General features: G+C 42.4%; 1 protein-coding gene across 13 annotated transcripts in view; it reads left to right on the forward strand.

Annotated features, from left to right (window-relative positions):
• The window catches only part of DLGAP3 (DLG associated protein 3), a 538301-nt gene that overhangs the window by 163045 nt on the left and 356941 nt on the right, over positions 1-18315 (forward strand). The window contains exon 1 of one of the 13 annotated variants that reach the window (XM_056557213.1): positions 4725-4787. The exons of 11 other annotated variants lie outside the window; for them this stretch is intronic. The gene's annotated coding sequence lies outside the window, so the exon portion shown is untranslated. Of the gene's footprint in view, positions 1-4724; positions 4788-5561; positions 5770-18315 lie in introns of those variants that run through there. One more of the 13 variants, XM_056557210.1, reaches the window with a different exon arrangement.

Raw genomic sequence — 18315 nt, forward strand, 5'->3', positions numbered from 1 at the left:
GGACCTGCAGGTAAGAACAGATCACAGCGGATATCACTACTAACACCCGCTGTGATCGTCCTGTCTATTGCAGAGATGCGGAGCGGCTCTATACAGTACTTGCATCTCTGCACTATACTCCGGCCGGCCACTTACTCATTCATATTTCCCGCTGAGAGCTGTGATTGGCTGCAACCATTCGGCCAATCACCACTCGGAAAATATGAATGAGTGATGTTCTATTCACATCACTGGCCGGCCGGATGGTACCTAACAAATTTTGGGTACCAAAAAAAACTGCCAAGGTGCCAAAAATGCCATTTCCACACAAATAAAAAACGCCAGAACAAACACCAGAAAAAAACACCTGACGCAGGAAATTGCACTGCCGTTTTTTCTTGCGTTTTTTCAAACCAAAAAACGCAGGACAAAAAAACAAATAGAAACTTAGCCTTATAGAAGATAGTGGGGATGGATTGAGAAGGAGCAGGCTGTAAAGTGTGTCTCTGTGCGGAGGGTCACATTCCACTTCAGGGCACAGTTTTCACTACACCGAAATTGAGATTTTCGCCATGTGCACAGTGCAGCAGAATATCATTCAAATAAATTCAAAGCAAATCTGCTGCAACATAATTTTTTAGCTTAGTTTTTTCTGCCAAATCCTGCTCGGAAATTCCGTCATGTGAACTTGGCCTTAAATTTTGAAATCAAGCAATAACATTAGGTCTTCAAAAGGTCAGATGTCTCTGCTCAATAGCCTTCGTCGAGTGTGGACTTTGCATTTTTTTATGTGTTCTCACATACCACAGCACAGCCACAATGCAATCTTGAGGTGTTATCACAGTTTCAACTTGACTGTAAAAGGCAGTACAGTTTTTCAGGTAAACAGCAGTTTTAGGCTAGGTTTCCACTTTTATTTTTTTAACAGCTAAAAAAAATGCCAGGAAAACTACCACAGCTTCTTCCTGCGTTTTGGCAGTGCAGTTTTTCTGGCGTTTTTTCTGGCGTTTTTCCTGGTGTGTGGTGTGTGGAAACAGCCAGTTTTGTCCCTTGTGGCAGTTTTCTCACTGTCTTCAGGTACCACTCTGTCGGTCGGATGCTGAGCGCCCGGTCCACAGAGTGTAAGGAGATGAGGAGCGATGTACAGCATCAATACTCACCTCCCCCGGCCGTATAGTATACAGGGGGGCACAGTGTACCCGTGTATACTGTACAGGAGCCGGGAATCCTGTCACTATACTGACAGGACTGCTTCTATAGCCCCTTTGGACGGTATACTGTATATACAGCTATCTATAGATAGCTGTATATAGTGTGTACAGAAGATGTCCACTTACCTCCCTTGTCTGTGCATGCTGGGAGTTGTAGTTTTGCAACAATTGGAAGCTCTCTATTTGGGATGACATTGCATTATGGGCACTCTCCCCAGCAGACAGCACCAAAAATGTCTAACTCATTTTTTGTGTTTCTTTTTTCTTCTCGTTTCAGATCCGTGTATGCAGAGGGTTACAACGGATTCGGAGGACTACTGTGGATGAACTGGATTTTTTAAACTTTTTAATAAAATGGTTAAAGAGGGCTGTGGGGGGACTGTTTTTTAAAATAAAATAATTTTTCCAATGTGTCCTCTTTTTTTTTTTTATTGAATTTTCAGGCTTAGTAGTGGAAGCTGTGTAATGGATGGGATCCATTACTAAGCCGGGGCTTAGCGGTAGCCCCAAAAACAGCAAGCACTAACCTCCAATTATTACCCTGGTACCCACTGCCACAGGAGTGCCGGGAAGAGCCGGTACCAACAGGCCCGAAGTGTCAAAAATGGCGCTCCTGGGCCTAGGTGGTAACAGACTGGTGTTATTTAGGCTGGGGAGGGCCAGTAACAATGTTCCTCGCCCACCCTGGTAACATCAGGCTGTTGCTGCTTGGTTGGTATCTGGCTGAGAATAAAAAGACGGGGGAACCCTATGCATTTTTTTATTATTATTTATTTATTTAAAAAAAAAAACATAGGTTCCCCATCTTTTTATTCTTAGCCAGATACCAACTAAGCAGCAACAGCCTGACATTACCAGGGTGGGCGTGGACCATTGTTACTGGTCCTCCCCAGCCTAAATAACGCCAGCCTGTTATCGCCTAGGCCCAGGACCGCCATTTTTGACACTCCAGGCCTGTTGGTACCGGCTCTTCCCGGCACCCCTGTGGCGGTGGGTACCGAGGTAATAATTGGAGGTTAGCTCTAGCTGTTTTTGGGGCTGGTGCTAAGCCCTGGCTTAATAATTCTGAAAATTCAATAATAAAAAAAAAAACACATTTGAAAAATTATTTTATTTTAAAAAACACTCCCCCACTGCCCTTGTTAACCATTTTATTAAAAGTTAAAAAAAATCCATTTCATCCGCAGTAGTCCTCTAAATCCGCTGTAATCTTCTGCATACACGGATATGAAATGAGAAGAAAAAAAAAACACATAATATTGGTTAGGACATTTGTGGCACTGTCCGCAGGGGAGAGCACCCATATTGCAATGTCTTCCCAAACAGGGAGCCTCCAATTGTTGCAAAACTACAACTCCCAACATGCCCAGACAGCCTTCGGCTGTCTGGACATGCTGGGAGTTGTAGTTTAGCAACAGCTGGAGTCTCCCTATCTGGGAAGACTCTGCCAGAAGGGTCTATTCACATTATACAAAACAGACAATGTGAACAGAGCCTCAGACAATATGAACAGAGCCATCTGTAGGGGCGGATCTACACGGACCCAGCCGGGACTGGGGGGAAGTAAACCGACTTCATCTTCTGTATACACTATAGATAGCTATATATAGTGTATACCCTCCAAAGGGTTAACCTACACTGTCCAGCATAGCGCACAACTCAGCAAAGGGTTAAGTGAGCCAGCAATGTGTATACTGTATACACATTGCAGCTCACTGTAAGTTCTTCCTGGGCAGTAGATATAGGATTTATATCTACTGCTCAGCATCAGCTGTTCTCTCGGCTCTGTAGCGGTGAGCACAGCTGAGTTCCGACATTCACATCAGGAGGATCACAGCGGGTGTCAGGAGGTGTGACATCCACTGTGATCTGTCCCTTACTGTAGGTACTACTGCTCCCAACATGAAGCACACTCTGCTCCATGATGGGAGCTGTAGTACCTGCATTAATAGACAGATCGCAGCGAGTGTAACTTCCGACACCTGTTGCGATCTGTCTATTAATGCAGGTACTACAGCTCCCAGCATTGAGCAGAGTGTGCTCCATGTTTGGAATAGTAGTACCTGCAGTTAAGGAAAGATCACAGCAGATGTCACTCCTGACTCCTGTGATCCTCCTGTATAATGTATAGATGCGGTCGGACGCTCTTCTATGGTCCCCTGCACTGACGTATATATATACACCTATTCATATTTCCCACAGAATTGTGATTGGCTGGAACCATGTGGCCAATCACAGTTCTCTGCGGGAATTATGAATAGGTGTATAGAAATACGGCAGTGCAGGGGATCATAGAAGAACGGCCAGCCGCATCTATACATTATACAGGAGGATCGCAACGGACCTGGGGCGATCTGTCAATTAGTACAGGTACTACTACTCCCATCATGGAACAGTGTGTTCCATGCTGGGAGTAGTAGCACTATCTAAAAAATGTTTTTAAAAAAAGTGAAAAACACACACACACTACATTTTTATTATTGTCTGCTAGATTTGTAGTGCCCTACCCATCCACATAAATTGATCCCTGTTTAAACATTAATAAAAAAAATTTTATAAAAAAGATCAAAATACAATTTTTTTCAATCACTACTGTATCTTTTTTATTATATTTTTTTTAATGGTACCCTACAAAATTTTTATACAAAAGGTATCTCACTTTTTTGGATCGCTAAAGTCCAAAAAAGAATAAAAGCCCCTGGCAAAAATGCCAAAGTTAAAACCCAATTGGCGTTTTTATTGGTGATTTTTCACTCCCATAGACTTCTATGGGAGAAAACGCCAAGATTTTCCCGAAAAACGCCAAAGTCTCAACAAGAGGTAGTTTTTTTTTAAAACTGCCAAGAAGCCCAAAAATGCCAAAAGGATAAAAAAAAAAACGCCAAACTGGAAAACACCAAGCGGAAATGGCATTTTGCAGTTAACTATTGACTTGCAGCTAACATCTGGCCGCAGCGTTTTTTCACACTAAAAATCGCCATGCGGCAGAATGGGCGTGTTTATTGACATTTTTGCCCCCCCCCCCCAAAAAAAAGTGGAAACCTAGCCTTACAAGTCAAACCATGTGCATGGTAACTGTCGGCACAGTTTTCGGATAGATGACAGCTACGTGGGTACTCAACCTTACAAATAATGAAATTTTAGACAGTGTACTTGGCTGTTATGTTTCCTTTGCTAAGACTACGTTATAAAATTGAAATGACAAAAAAAGGTTACTTTCCTCTAACAGCTTAGAATTATTGTGTTGATAGTTACAATTACGGATGTAAATAAGAACTGGTGTAAAGTGTCTTGTCACTCGCCTTAATGCCGTGCCCTCTGGATAATTAACAAGGGAAATTGTCATTTGTTAATTATCCTTTTTTTTTTTTTTTTTGCACTGTTCACACCATGTCAGGAAGAGACAATATCTGCTAATAATAATAGCAGGAAGGAGATAGCGTGACCTTTCCACTGAAGTTGATGAAAACCCACTTCACTGAAGAATTTTATTCAGTGAAACTTTACTGTTTTAGCTCCTTAGTCCTTGTCATATCAATGTGGGAATACAGAGACACGCTCTTGGAGCGGGTGGCAGGCTTGCAGGTTTTTGATGAGGTAGGTGGTAGGCCTGGACTCAGGCCCAGTGATACTGAATAGGACTGACAGAAACAAGCACACACGCAGTCACCTGTAGAAACTCAAGACTTTTACTTAGACACGGCACAACAAATCCAGGCAAGAAGCAACAGTAGCAGCTCAGAAATGTACAAGACAGTTGCAAACAGCCTAAGCTTTAAACATAACTTCCTGTTAACTAAGGCCACCCAGCATGTTTAAACCCAGCTCAGTGTTACTACTCGTTCCTGCACTGTGGTATTGTGGTAGGACATGTAGGGGGCCTGGGAGCCTATGATTTGACAAAGGTGTGTAACTTTTAAGGACACGCTGCGGTAATCCAGGCTCCTATCTGGGAGAATAATCACATGATTACAGTGCGGTGGAAGAAATATGGAGATGAAGAGGACTGAGGATCGGCTGTTTTTATCTGTATTGGGGTAGGGAGAACAGTACTGATAGTGTGGGCATGAGAGGACCAAAAAGATAGAGGGGAAGATTTATTAAATTGTGTGAGAGAAAAACTCAAGAGATTTTTCCACAACAACCAATCACAGCTAAGGTTTCACTTTACCTCAGCTCGTTAGCTGAGCTGTGATTGGTTGCTGTAGAAAATCTCTCCAGTTTTTCTCTCACACAGTTTGATAAATCTCCCCCTATGGGGGAGATTTATCAAACTGTGTGAGAGAAAAACTGGAGAGATTTTCTACAGCAACCAATCACAGCTCAGCAAACGAGCTGAGGTAAAGTGAAACCTTAGCTGTGACTGGATGTTGTGGAAAAATCTCTCCAGTTTTCTCTCACACAGTTTGATAAATCTGGGCCAGAATTTTCTGGAATACCCCTAGGGTGATTCAGTCTCCTTACAAGCTTACAAATTGGCACTCTTTTTGTGAAAATGACAATAGGATATGCAGATATGTTTGTGGTCATTTTGCATTGGCTTCTCAGAAACCAGTGATGTACTGTTACTTTGTTATTGGTAAGATGCTTACATAAGAACATTTGAATATTTGTGTAAAGATAATCCAGGTGACAATATGGCTGCACTTCCTGTTGCCACATAAATTGCTGCCATAGTGAAACAAAAAAAATTCTACTTCCTGCAGAAGTAACCAAAGTATGACTACTGCTTTAACCAATGTAAAAGCTATGTTTACATCCATGTTTCTGCTTTTAGTCAGTACTGTAAATGGCGTATCACTTTTGTTGAACCCCATTGACTTATAGTAGAGTCTGTTGTGTTTATAGAGCAAATAGAGGTAAAAAGGACCCTGTGCTCTTTATTGGGCATGTGTGAGGTGTGATTGTTGGGGTGCAATGTACAGATTTATATTGGGAGCTTCAAATTACGCCTCCTAACAATTGTACCCCCTCATTATTTAATAATGTTAGGTTGACCTAAGGATGCTCAATATGTAAAAAACATAGAAAACTTATGACAATGCGGATAGATAAAATATATGTGTGCAGCAAGCCCCCTGCAAAATGTGGAGATATGACTAAAGGGTTTCAATGAAGGTAATCATTTAGCCATGTATGATAGTCTGCTTCCTTTGCTTACAGTAGCAGGGGCTTAAGTAGACTTCATTAGGCTATGGAGAGTGTCTGCTATGTACATAATGGCTGTGGTAGTGAGCCAGCATCTATCACAAAGTATAAAATAACCCTCTCCTTGCATCATCGAAACAAATCTGTTTCTTAGCTGTAAACTCTGTACAGACTCTGTTCTTGGCTTCCCACCGTGATCTCAGTGTGTTCCGGGGATTACAGCGGAAGCAAGCATGGTTTACACATGTGACGTGTATCAACGCTGATCTGTGCTCCCCCGCATCCCCCAGAACCAGCAGCACAGCTCAGGCCCACGTCCTTACTCACCATTAATTGTTGTCAGTTTCCCAGGAAACCACTTGTTACGGAAAGACCCGTCTTACCCTTCTCCTATCTGCTGTGTTTTCTGGAAGACAGCTTTCATGTGTGTTTGTAAGATATTTAGTGTCTGAAACTTTATTATATTAGAGTTTAGTATGTTCTATATGTATTACACATAGCCTATTCATGCCCTCACTGATATACCAAGCACTGTGGTACCTTAACCTATACTTCTCATGACTTTATCATAAATGCATTATTTTATCTTGCTTTTCAGCTAAAAAAAAAAAAAAGTGTCTATTACTCAACACCTATTTAAAAGGCAGCATCCCATGTACCATTATAATTGAGCTCTACAATATATTAATGGTCTATTCACACGTAGAGTATTCTGTGCAGATTTTATGCGCAGGATTTTCCTCTGCAGATCTCAATGACTCAAAAACTGAATGACTGAACACAGCTTTGATGCGCAGAATACTGTACGTGTGAATAGACCCTAAAGAGGTATTTCCATATTTGATATACCATCTCTCTATGATTGGTGGGGTCCAACCTCTGGACCCCAAGTGACCCTTCTATATGTAGAATTGACTCATTCAGGTCCCTGCACAGCCAAGATAGTGGTGGTGCAGTAACACTTTTAAAAGTATAACGACCAGGCAATATCCCCACATGCAAAGTGCAGAAGTAAAATTGCACAAGACTTCGCAATTTTTTTCACTGCACATCAGCACTCCCAATGACCTGGCTGTGCAGGTAGTAGAATGGAGCAGTGCTGCTGTTCACCTGCATAGTTAGCAGCTGGGCGACGCTGTGCAGAGAGAGACTTAAAAAGGCCACATCATTGAATCAATTCTGCAACTCCTTTTCCCTTTAGGAAGGATGGGGGCCCCAGAGATCAGACCTCCACCAATCATAATGTGTTGATATAGCATTATGCTATTACTTAATGAGATTGGAATATCCCTTTTAGGTGCACAATCCATAGTGTGTATATATAATACTATAATTTGATGTTTACCCACTGTTCTTATATGCTGTAATAGTAGCAACTGTAACATAAATCATTTTACCAGCCATACCTCATATATAATAAAAGGCTTATTTTAAGATGGCAAAAGCAAATAAAGAAACAGATTACACTAAGCACTGAACTGCTACTAAGAGGAGAGGGAAGCATTGTTTTACCTTGCATGGACATTTCATATAGTCTACATACTCACAGATGCAAGTACCGTATATACTATAAGCCGAGTTTTTCAGCACGATTTTTCGTGCTGAAAACACCCCCCTCGGCTTATACTCGAGTGAACTCTCCGCCCTCAGTGGTCTTCAACCTGCGGACCTCCAGAGGTTTCAAAACTACAACTCCCAGCAAGCCCGGGCAGCCATCGGCTGTCCGGGCTTGCTGGGAGTTGTAGTTTTGAAACCTCTGGAGGTCCGCAGGTTGAAGACCACTGCGGCCTTCGACATCATCCAGCCCCCCCCTCTCACCCCCTTTAGTTCTGTACTCACCTCCGCTCGGCGGGACGTCCGGTGGGGAGGTTGTCTGGTGGGATAGTGGTATCGGGCTGCCATCTTCACCAGGGGGCCTCTTCTCCGTGCTTCGGGCCCGGCCCCGGAATAGTCACGTTGCCTTGACGACGATGCAGAGGGACGTTCATTACCAACGTCCCTCTGCGTCGTCGTCAAGGCAACGCCTCTATTTTGGGCCTGAAGCGCGGAGAAGAGGCCCGCCGGTGAAGATGGCAGCCCGGAACCACTATCCCACCAGACAACCTCCCCACTGGACAGTCCTGCAGCACCGGACCAGCGCACCCTGACGTCCCGCCGAGCGGAGGTGAGTACCAAACTAAAGGGGGTGAGAGGGGTGGGGGGTGCTGGATGATGTCGAAGGCCGCAGTGGTCTTCAACCTGCGGACCTCAAGAGGTTTCAAAACTACGACTCCCAGCAAGCCCGGACAGCCGATGGCTGCCTGGGCTTGCTGGGAGTTATAGTTTTGAAACCTCTGGAGGTCCACAGGTTGAAGACCACTGTATCAGACATTGACAAGCGGTGATGATGAAGGTGGGGGGGGCTGATGACATGTGGTGATGATGACAAGGGGATGATGAAGGGGGGTGTGGGATGATGACAAGGGGATGATGAAGGGGGGGTGTGGGATTATGACAAGGGGATGATGAAGGGGGGGTGTGGGATTATGACAAGGGGATGATGAAGGGGGGTGTGGGATGATGACAGTGGGATGATGAAGGGGGGGTGTGGGATGATGACAAGGGGATGATGAAGAGGGGGAGTGGGATGATGACAAGGGGATGATGAAGGGGGGGTGTGGGATGATGACAAGGGGATGATGAAGGGGGGGGTTGTGGGATGATGACAAGGGGATGATGAAGGGGGGTGTGGGATGATGACAAGGGGATGATGAAGGGGGGGTGGGATGATGACAAGAGGATGATGAAGGGGGGTGTGGGATGATGACAGGGGGATGATGAAGGGGGGGTGGGATGATGACAAGGGGATGATGAAGGGGGGTGTGGGATGATGACAAGGGGATGATGAAGGGGGGGTGTGGGATGATGACAAGGGGATGATGAAGGGGGGAGTGTGGGATGATGACAGGGGGATGATGAAGGGGGGGTGGGATGATGACAGGGGGATGATGAAGGGGGGGGTGGGATAATGACAGGGGGATGATGAAGGGGGGGTGGGATGATGACAGGGGGATGATGAAGGGGGGGTGGGATGATGACAAGGGGATGATGAAGGGGGGTGTGGGATGATGACAAGGGGATGATGAAGGGGGGTGTGGGATGATGACAAGGGGATGATGAAGGGGGGTGTGGGATGATGACAAGGGGATGATGAGGGGGGTGTGGGATGATGACAAGGGGATGATGAGGGGGGGTGTGGGATGATGACAATGGGATGATGACAAGGGGATGATGAGGGGGGGTGTGGGATGATGACAATGGGATGATGACAGGCGGTGATGATGAAGGGGGGATGATGACAGGCGGTGATGATGAAGGGGGGATGATGACAGGGTGATGATGATGAGGGTGTTAATGACGGGGGCCTGGATGATGACAGGGGGGATGATGTATTTCCCACCCTAGGCTTATACTCGAGTCAATAACTTTTCGTGGGATTTTGGGGTGAAATTAGGGGCCTCGGCTTATATTCGGGTCTGCTTATACTCGAGTATATACAGTACACAGTCTTTTTCTCTTCAGCACAGAGCACGACGTTCTCTGTTCTGACTTGCTGTAACTGGTGCAAAAGACGGATTTTCAATAACAACAGGCATTAAATAGCAGACTGCAGAGAAGGAATACACCTAGTGGCTAAGACATTAGAGTTGTTTTACTGGGGTCCCCCACTGATACAAACTTCTTACATCTATCTATGGCATGTCATGGCATGTTGTGTAAGTTTGTTCAATTGAAAGGTACACTTAAAGTGGTACTCCGCTGGAAAAAAAATTTAAAAAATCAACTGGTGCCAGAAAGTGAAACAGATTTGTAAATTATTTCTATTAAAAAATCCTAATCCTTCCATTACTGATCAGCTGCTGTATGCTCCACAGGAAGTTCTTTTCCTTTTGAATTTATTTTCTGTCTGACCACAGTGCTCCTGGCTAACACCTCTGTCCATGTCAGGAACTGTACAGAGCAGGAGCAAATCCCAATAGCAAACCTCTCCTGCTCTGGACAGTTCCTGACATGGACAGAGGTGTCAGCAGAGAGCACTGTGGTCAGACAGAAAAAAAATTCCTGTGGAGCATACAGCAGCTGATAAGTACTGGAAGGATTAAGATTTTAATAGAAGTCATTTAAAAATCTGTATAACTTTCTGACACCAGTTGATTTAAAAAATGTTTCAGGGAACACTCCCAAGTGTACCTCTACTTAAAGCAAAAAATAACAATGCCTTACAAATGTGGTCATTGACTGTGTAATTTCACTTACTGTAATTTATGCATCATGAATATTACAGATAATGGAAGAAAAATATTTGTCTGTACAGTATGGTAAATAGACTTTTATGGGTAAAATTGTGTAATACTTCTTTAAAAATTCTGTTCTGACTTTTTGCTGAGCTTATGATTTTTTGATATGTTATATAAGTTTTGAGTGTAGTATTCAGGTGGATTATGATCATTTGTACCGTTTTCAATTGACACAATGGGGGAGATTTATCAAAACCTGTCCAGAGGAACCAATTAGATCGCTTCGCTCGTTTTCACAGGCCTCTTTAAAAATGAAAGAAGCGATCTGATTGGTTGCTATGGGCAACTCACCAACTTTTCCTCTGGACAGGTTTTGATAAATCTCCTCTATTGTGACTGTCATGCAATCATCATGGATTTGTCTTTGTCCACTGTGGAGAGTGTTTACAGTGCTATGGTAGTTATGGAGGGAGAACTTGTTGACCCCGTCGCACTTTCCCACTAACTCCTGCAGCAGTATTACCGTATTGTACAATGAGAACAACTGAAACACTATAAAAAAAAACTGTGAAAAGATCTTCCCAATCCAAATGGAGGGAACTGTTGTGTTCCTAGAGGAAAGAGAATAGAAAATAACAATGCACTGTTTTCAGTGTGGGTGTGGAAATTCTCAAGTTAGCTTCTTATCTATGTATCTATAGAAGCATAATGTAGTCATGCGGCCAGATGAGCTGTAGCAGCACCGACTCTGAAAATGAGTTATTTCCTGGTATTCCTCCCGTCACACGTCTCTCCTGGCGTTTATTTGTTTCTCCATTCAGACTCCACTTCATTTATATACAGCTTGGTGTTCCCAAATTAGCTTCATTCACTGAGGCAGTCTGGCTGCTGCTAGCTCTCCTGACACATCCCCCTCCCTGCTCATTTTCATCTTTTCTGTAATTTTTTGGCCTATATGAATAAATCTTGGTGTCTGGAAGAAAAAGATTAAATTCATTAAGGAGAGTCTTGTACAGTGTGGTTCCCTATACAAATTCTCTATATCTTTCTGCGCTGCCTTTAGCTAGTGGTAAAGCCTGTTGATAGTAAGAAGGTCAGAAAAACAAGTAAATCTCCTGGGAATGGGTAATTTGTATGAAACAGGTTATTTTCTCTATACGTGCCTGGCTTCCATAACTGTAAAGGCTCAATGCAACGTATCATAAACCCTCTGCTGTTCTGTATCCCATCGTGTAGCACACATACTACATTATAAGGAGATGCTTTAACCTTCGAAATATTGCTGCCAGTCTCCTGGTTTATGTGACCCTTGATCTCGCCTGTGCTCGGCTAAGCATCTGCTGGGCTGCGTGAGACCTAGAACCGTCCTTGTATAAGGAGTTCACCCAGCGTCACCAGGCATTTAGAGGAAGCTATTACTTCTCGTTCATTTTTTTAAACTCTGCTTATTTTTTTTCTTTCTCCATTCTCTCATTCTTGCTCTCTTGAGCAGATACCACTTTGCCATTGCCGTACAGTGTATTTCATCTCTAGATTACGGTGTCCTTCATACTCAGCTTCTTTCATTTTTCAGTATTTAGTTTTTGGTGTCTATTTTTAATGTTGCCATTGCTGCCCCATATTCCCTTCTGTCTAGTTTAGTGTTTGCACTTTCCATGTAGCAATTCCCATCTACATCTTAAGCTCTCTTTTTAATCATTTACGGATGCTCCGGTGCTCTTGTACAACCTTTGCACCTCCTCTCTTCCATCTTGCCTGTGTACCATCTCTGCATCCTCTCCCATCGCTGCCTTATTCTGTCTGTATCCTAGCAACGTATCTGCACATCTGCAGGAGTAGAGGGACTCTGATACCTGCCGCCCCCCCCCCCACTGTAGACTCTAGGATGATCCAAGCCTCTTTACAACTACGCTACATGAGCTCATTTAACCTATTATTATCAGACAAGAGAGTATAATAAATAATACAAACTCATCATAACATTAATATGATGCTCCTATGTTTAACACAAACCAGTGTTTTTGGGCAGCAAATAGAAGAATTAATTTTGTTTCGTGCTCATCAATTCCGTGATGTAATCCCCAGCTCTAAGATCATTATACTTGTAATGTCTTCTGCTTATCCATCAAAATGGAACATTTAAGGAGGATTGTTCAGGGGAGTACAACATCATTTTATATTGAAGTCTATCCTCCTGTGATATAAGCCTCTAGTACAAGCCATAGTGGAATGAGACTTATCAAACCGTGTGCAAAGAAACAGTGCAGCGGTTACCCATAGCAGCCTTTTTAAAAATGTAAGTTGAAATCCGATTGGTTGCTATGGGCAACGGCTCCAGTATTCCACATTATGAACAAGGTTTATTAACTCTCCCCAATATCTTTAGCTGCTGGATATGTAAATGGTTATCTCTCTGCTTCAGTCCTGTGAGGTTTTTGGGTTTTGCATCTCAGCATACGTGTACACGCAAGCAACAACCTGACAGAAATGTTTCTCTCCGTTGGGGACAGTCCAGCAGGTGTTGTTCTTCTGAAATAGAGTGTCTTTAAATGAATTTTAATAGCTTTGAGGCCCCATTGTAATATAGTGTTCTGAAATAGAAAGAGAAATTGCACAGAAAATTATAAAAGCAGAAAAACAAGAACAGGCTTTCATCTGTTCCTTAGGCTAGGTACACATTACCATGGTGTTCGGTCCCATTTTGGGTCTGTTTGGCACAACTGACTCCACCAGGTCCCAACAGATCCTATTGACTTGAATGGGGTCCATCAGCGATCCGGTAGTTTACTGAAGTTTAGCAAAGAAAAAATAGTGCATGCCCAATTTATTTCTCTGACTAACTCCTGTCGTTCAAAGGGAAATGCCTACTGAGCTCCCTTAACCCCTTAAGGACTCAGGGTTTTTCCGTTTTTGCACTTTCGTTTTTTCCTCCTTACCTTTTAAAAATCATAACCCTTTCAAATTTCCACCTAAAAATCCATATTATGGCTTATTTTTTGAGTCGCCAATTCTACTTTGCAGTTACATTAGTCATTTTACCCAAAAATGCACGGCGAAACGGAAAAAAAAATCATTGTGCGACAAAATCGAAAAAAACCCGCCATTTTGTAACTTTTGGGGGCTTCCGTTTCTACGCAGTGCATATTTCGGTAAAAATGACACCTTATCATTATTCTGTAGGTCCATACGGTTAAAATGATACCCTACTTATATAGGTTTAATTTTGTCGCACTTCTGGAAAAAATCATAACTACATGCAGGAAAAATTATAAGTTTAAAAATGTAATCTTCTGACCCCTATAACTTTTTTATTTTTCCACGTACAGGGCGGTTTGAGGACTAATTTTTTGCGCCGTGATCTGAAGTTTTTATCGGTATGATTTTTGTTTCGATCAGACTTTTTGATCACTTTTTATTCATTTTTTAATGGTATAAAAAGTGACCAAAATACGCTTTTTTGGACTTTGGAATTTTTTTGCGCGTACGCCATTGACCGTACGGTTTAATTAATTATACATTTTTATAGTTCGGACATTTACGCACGCGGCGATACCACATATGTTTATTTATTTTTTTTTTTACACTGTTTTATTTTTTTTATGGGAAAAGGGGGGTGATTCAAACTTTTATTAGGGAAGGGGTTAAATGACCTTTATTAACACTTTTTTTTAACATTTTTTTTGCAGCGTTATAGGTCCCATAGGGACCTATAACACTGCACATACTGATCTTTTACACAGATCACAGGCGTGTATTAACACGCCTGTGATCAGTGTTAACGGCGCTTGACTGCTCCTGCCTGGATCTCAGGCACGGAGCAGTCATTCGCCGATCGGACACCGAGGAGGCAGGTAAGGGCCCTCCCGGTGTCCGGTCAGCTGTTCGGGACGCCGCGATTTCACCGCGGCGGTCCCGAACAGCCCGACTGAGCAGCCGGGTCACTTTCACTTTCACTTTAGAAGCGGCGGTAAAAGCTTTGACCGCCGCTTCTAAAGGGTTAATACCGCACATCGCCGCGATCAGCGATGTGTGGTATTAGCCGCGGGTCCCGGCCGTTGATGAGCGCGATATGATGCAAGATCGCGGCGCGATCCCGCTTCATATCGCGGGAGCCGGCGCAGGACGTAAATATACGTCCTGCGTCGTTAAGGGGTTAAGTGAAAGCCGATGGCAATGTGAACCTAGCCTTAGATACAACATTTTTTTTATATGTTTGGCAAAACATTAACCTTTCTAATATACTTTATAAGAAAATTTTATTTCCTTTTTATAGAAATCATAGCTTATAAAATCATGGCTTTGTCCAAGCTGAAGCACAGACACCTTTCATCAATTTAAATCAGGTGTGATTTATATATTGCCCACATCTGTCACTTACCCCAGGTGAGTTAAAAGGAGCATCACATGCTTGAAACAATCTTCTTTTTCCACAATTTTTAAAGGGTGTTTAGTTTAGTTCCAATACACACAAAGCGAATAAACATGTGTATGGCAAAACATGTGTTACTGCAATCCTTTTCTGTGAGAAATACTTCATTTTCTTGAAAAATTTCAGGGGTGCCAACATTTACAGCCATGACATATACAGTATGTATGTGGTTCACATTAGATCTTACCAACATTGCGTCATGGGAAAACCTCTTTAAAGTGTACCTCTAGTGTTTTATTGACTGAAAAATTACTGTAGTGCAGCACTATGCATGATTTGAATTCTGCATTAAAATAGTATTACTGAGCGAGCATTCTCCCCGCTCCCCATTGCATTGAACTCTGGATTAGGAGACAAAGCTTCCCTTCCCGGGGAGTGGGTTCTTTATCATGCATGGGACCCACACGCAGAAGTGCTGTAGTGCCAGTCTTTTAATATTACTGCAGCATATCCCAGCATTCCATCTGGCCAGAAACAATATGTCATAAGTCACATGGTCTCCAGGAGATCATACCTATGCTGCAGTGGGTGGGCAGGTCGCATTACTTAAGTAAATTCCTTCCACCTTGCTATTCACCCACCCACTGCAGCATAGACACACCCCCTTGAGGCCATGTGACTTATGACATATTGTCTCAGGCTGCATGAAATGCCGGGAAAGGTCAGAGACAACAATAAAATAAAAAGACTTGCACTACAGAGCTTCTGACTGAGGGTCCTGTGCAGGAAAACAGGACAAAGTGTTACATTGATGTAATAGAAACATATTAAACAGTATTATAACTTTACATCATGGTCTTAAAGGCTGAAGAAAAACTAAATCTTGGACTACCCTTTGAAGAGTGATACTACCTGAACAGAAGCAGGTCTGGAGTAGCACCATGCAGAGAAATACAATGTTAAAAGGCCACTGTGCTAGTGAAGTGGTGGAAAAGCCCTTTAAATCCTAGTTTTGCTGACACCCCCCATCCACATATCAGAATGAATCTTACTCTGATTCTTTGTCAGTCTGATTGCTCACCATTGGCTTGAGGCTACCAATGTATCAAGGGGCATGAGCATCAATGTAATTGTCCAGCGGGAGATATTGACAATGTCTCATTGTCTCCATAATATTGCATTCCCAACTATACCGTAATGAGGATGTAGAGCAATGGTGGCATTTGCAGCTTGAACTCGCGTGGCACAGCACAAGAGCTTGGGTTATGCATATCCAAGGCTGCGGTGCATTTCATTCTAACACAAAAGGATCAGGGATGATTTGCTAAGTTCACTACATACATGAGCTCAAGGTGTCAACTTTTGCTCAGATAATTCTGATCTTTTAACAAACACATTTGCTTCCGACGGGAGCATTTCATTACCAAAGGCATATGTTCTTAAGGATTTTTTATTTGATTTGCTTTTACTTCATGGGAACATTGAAAGAGTTAAAAATAATCTTGCTTAGAGTTTATCCGGTTGCCTCAGCTTTTTTTCCTGCTGTGTGTTTGTCATTGAAGTTTGTGCACTTTGCTTGATGTATAGTGTTAATTTCACTAAACTCTCCCCTGGAGAAGATGGTTTTATTAGATGGTCTGGGGCACCTGCAATGGATTCTTTGCCCAGCTCAGAAAATTCACTGGTCTGTTATCACAGAGTCAGCACAAAATCTATTTTATGGGAAATTTTATGAGCAGGATGAAGTTATGTGGTCATATTTATACTCTATAATTATGTTGAAAATGCACAAAAAGGTAGGAGGCATATTGGGTGTTTTCAAACTACAAGAATTTGCATTTGACTACAATGGAGAAAATGTGGCTACAAAATCACAGTCTCTTGTCATGTGATTGGACCTTAAAGGGAACCTGTCATATTAAAATGAAGTCCGGTCTGCAGGTTACATGTTATAGAGCAGTAGGAGCTTAGTAAATTGAGATATAGTTTTATGGGAAAAAATTCAGGATAACCTATCATTTATTTATTTAAATCTCTGCTCATTCTGGGCTGAGAAGTCATGTGGGTGGTCCTGCTCAGTAATTGACAGCTGTCTGTATAATTGTGCATATAAAGAGCTGAGTAGGACTGCCCACTTGACATACTAAGTAGTCAAACAAGTTGTCCTATGCAGTGGTTTATAGCTCTCTCTACATGCACACATATACAAAGAGCTGTCAGTCACTGAGTAGGACCGCCCACATGACTACATAGCCCAGAATGAGCAGAGATTTATATGAATAAATGACAAGTTATTTTGATACTTTCCCCACAGAACTACATATCCACCCCAATCCACTCAGTTCCTTTTGCTCTATAACAGAATGCTTGCAGATTGGGCTGCATTTTCAACATGACTAGTTTGTTTTAAAGAAGTTTGCCCATCATAGTAAGATATGGCATCTAGTATGGAAGAATGTAAGGGGTACTCCAGTCTGACCATTGGGACCCCACACGCGATCTCCAGTGGTCCTGTGAGCTGTGACTGTCTTACTTTTATAGAGATGCCTGTTTCCATTTATCCACAGACAGGATTGGGCCCCATTGCATGTCACATGTGGGGAACCACCTTACTGTTTACCTATTCAATCAATAAGATGTTTGGATCTCAGCACATGGTAGAGGGGGGCACTTCTAACAAGTCAAGGTCACCTTTGTATTTATTTAAAGGTGTAGGGGATAGGTGTCTGATTGCAGGGGATCCCAGCATTTGGACCCCCAGTGAGAAAACATTTATCCCCCTATTCTGCAGATAAATTGTCATTCACTGGGCCATTCACTAGAGAAAAAGTGGCTTGACAATATTAGGAGGATGACTATATGCAAACTGGTATATGGTTAAGGATTTGTACCCTATACACCCTGGAAAATGAGAGAAATATATATATATATATATATATATATATATATATATATATATATTTATACTGTTCTCTAGTATAATCCAAAGAGATAATTTATATAGGTTATCATGTGTTTTTCATGTATATATGACCAGATAACATATATATCTCAACAGTTTCATCTGGTCATATATACTAATATACTATAATATTTATGCAGTTAGGAGTTTTGAATGTAAGGGGCCTTTCACACTACAGTCATTTAAAATGGTGAGTGATGACTAGTGAACCAAGAAGCTTAAACATATTCTTATCTTAAGCTAAGCTTAAAGTTAAATATCTATCTTTCTATCTGTCCGTCAATCCATCTGTCTTCATTTATCTCTCCTGAATGACTATGATGCCCTCTATATTTACAAAAAGTCTTGTGGGAAGCTGAAAGGGCTAAT

Source organism: Hyla sarda, chromosome 2 (assembly GCF_029499605.1).
Source record: "Hyla sarda isolate aHylSar1 chromosome 2, aHylSar1.hap1, whole genome shotgun sequence".
Lineage (NCBI taxonomy): Eukaryota > Metazoa > Chordata > Amphibia > Anura > Hylidae > Hyla > Hyla sarda.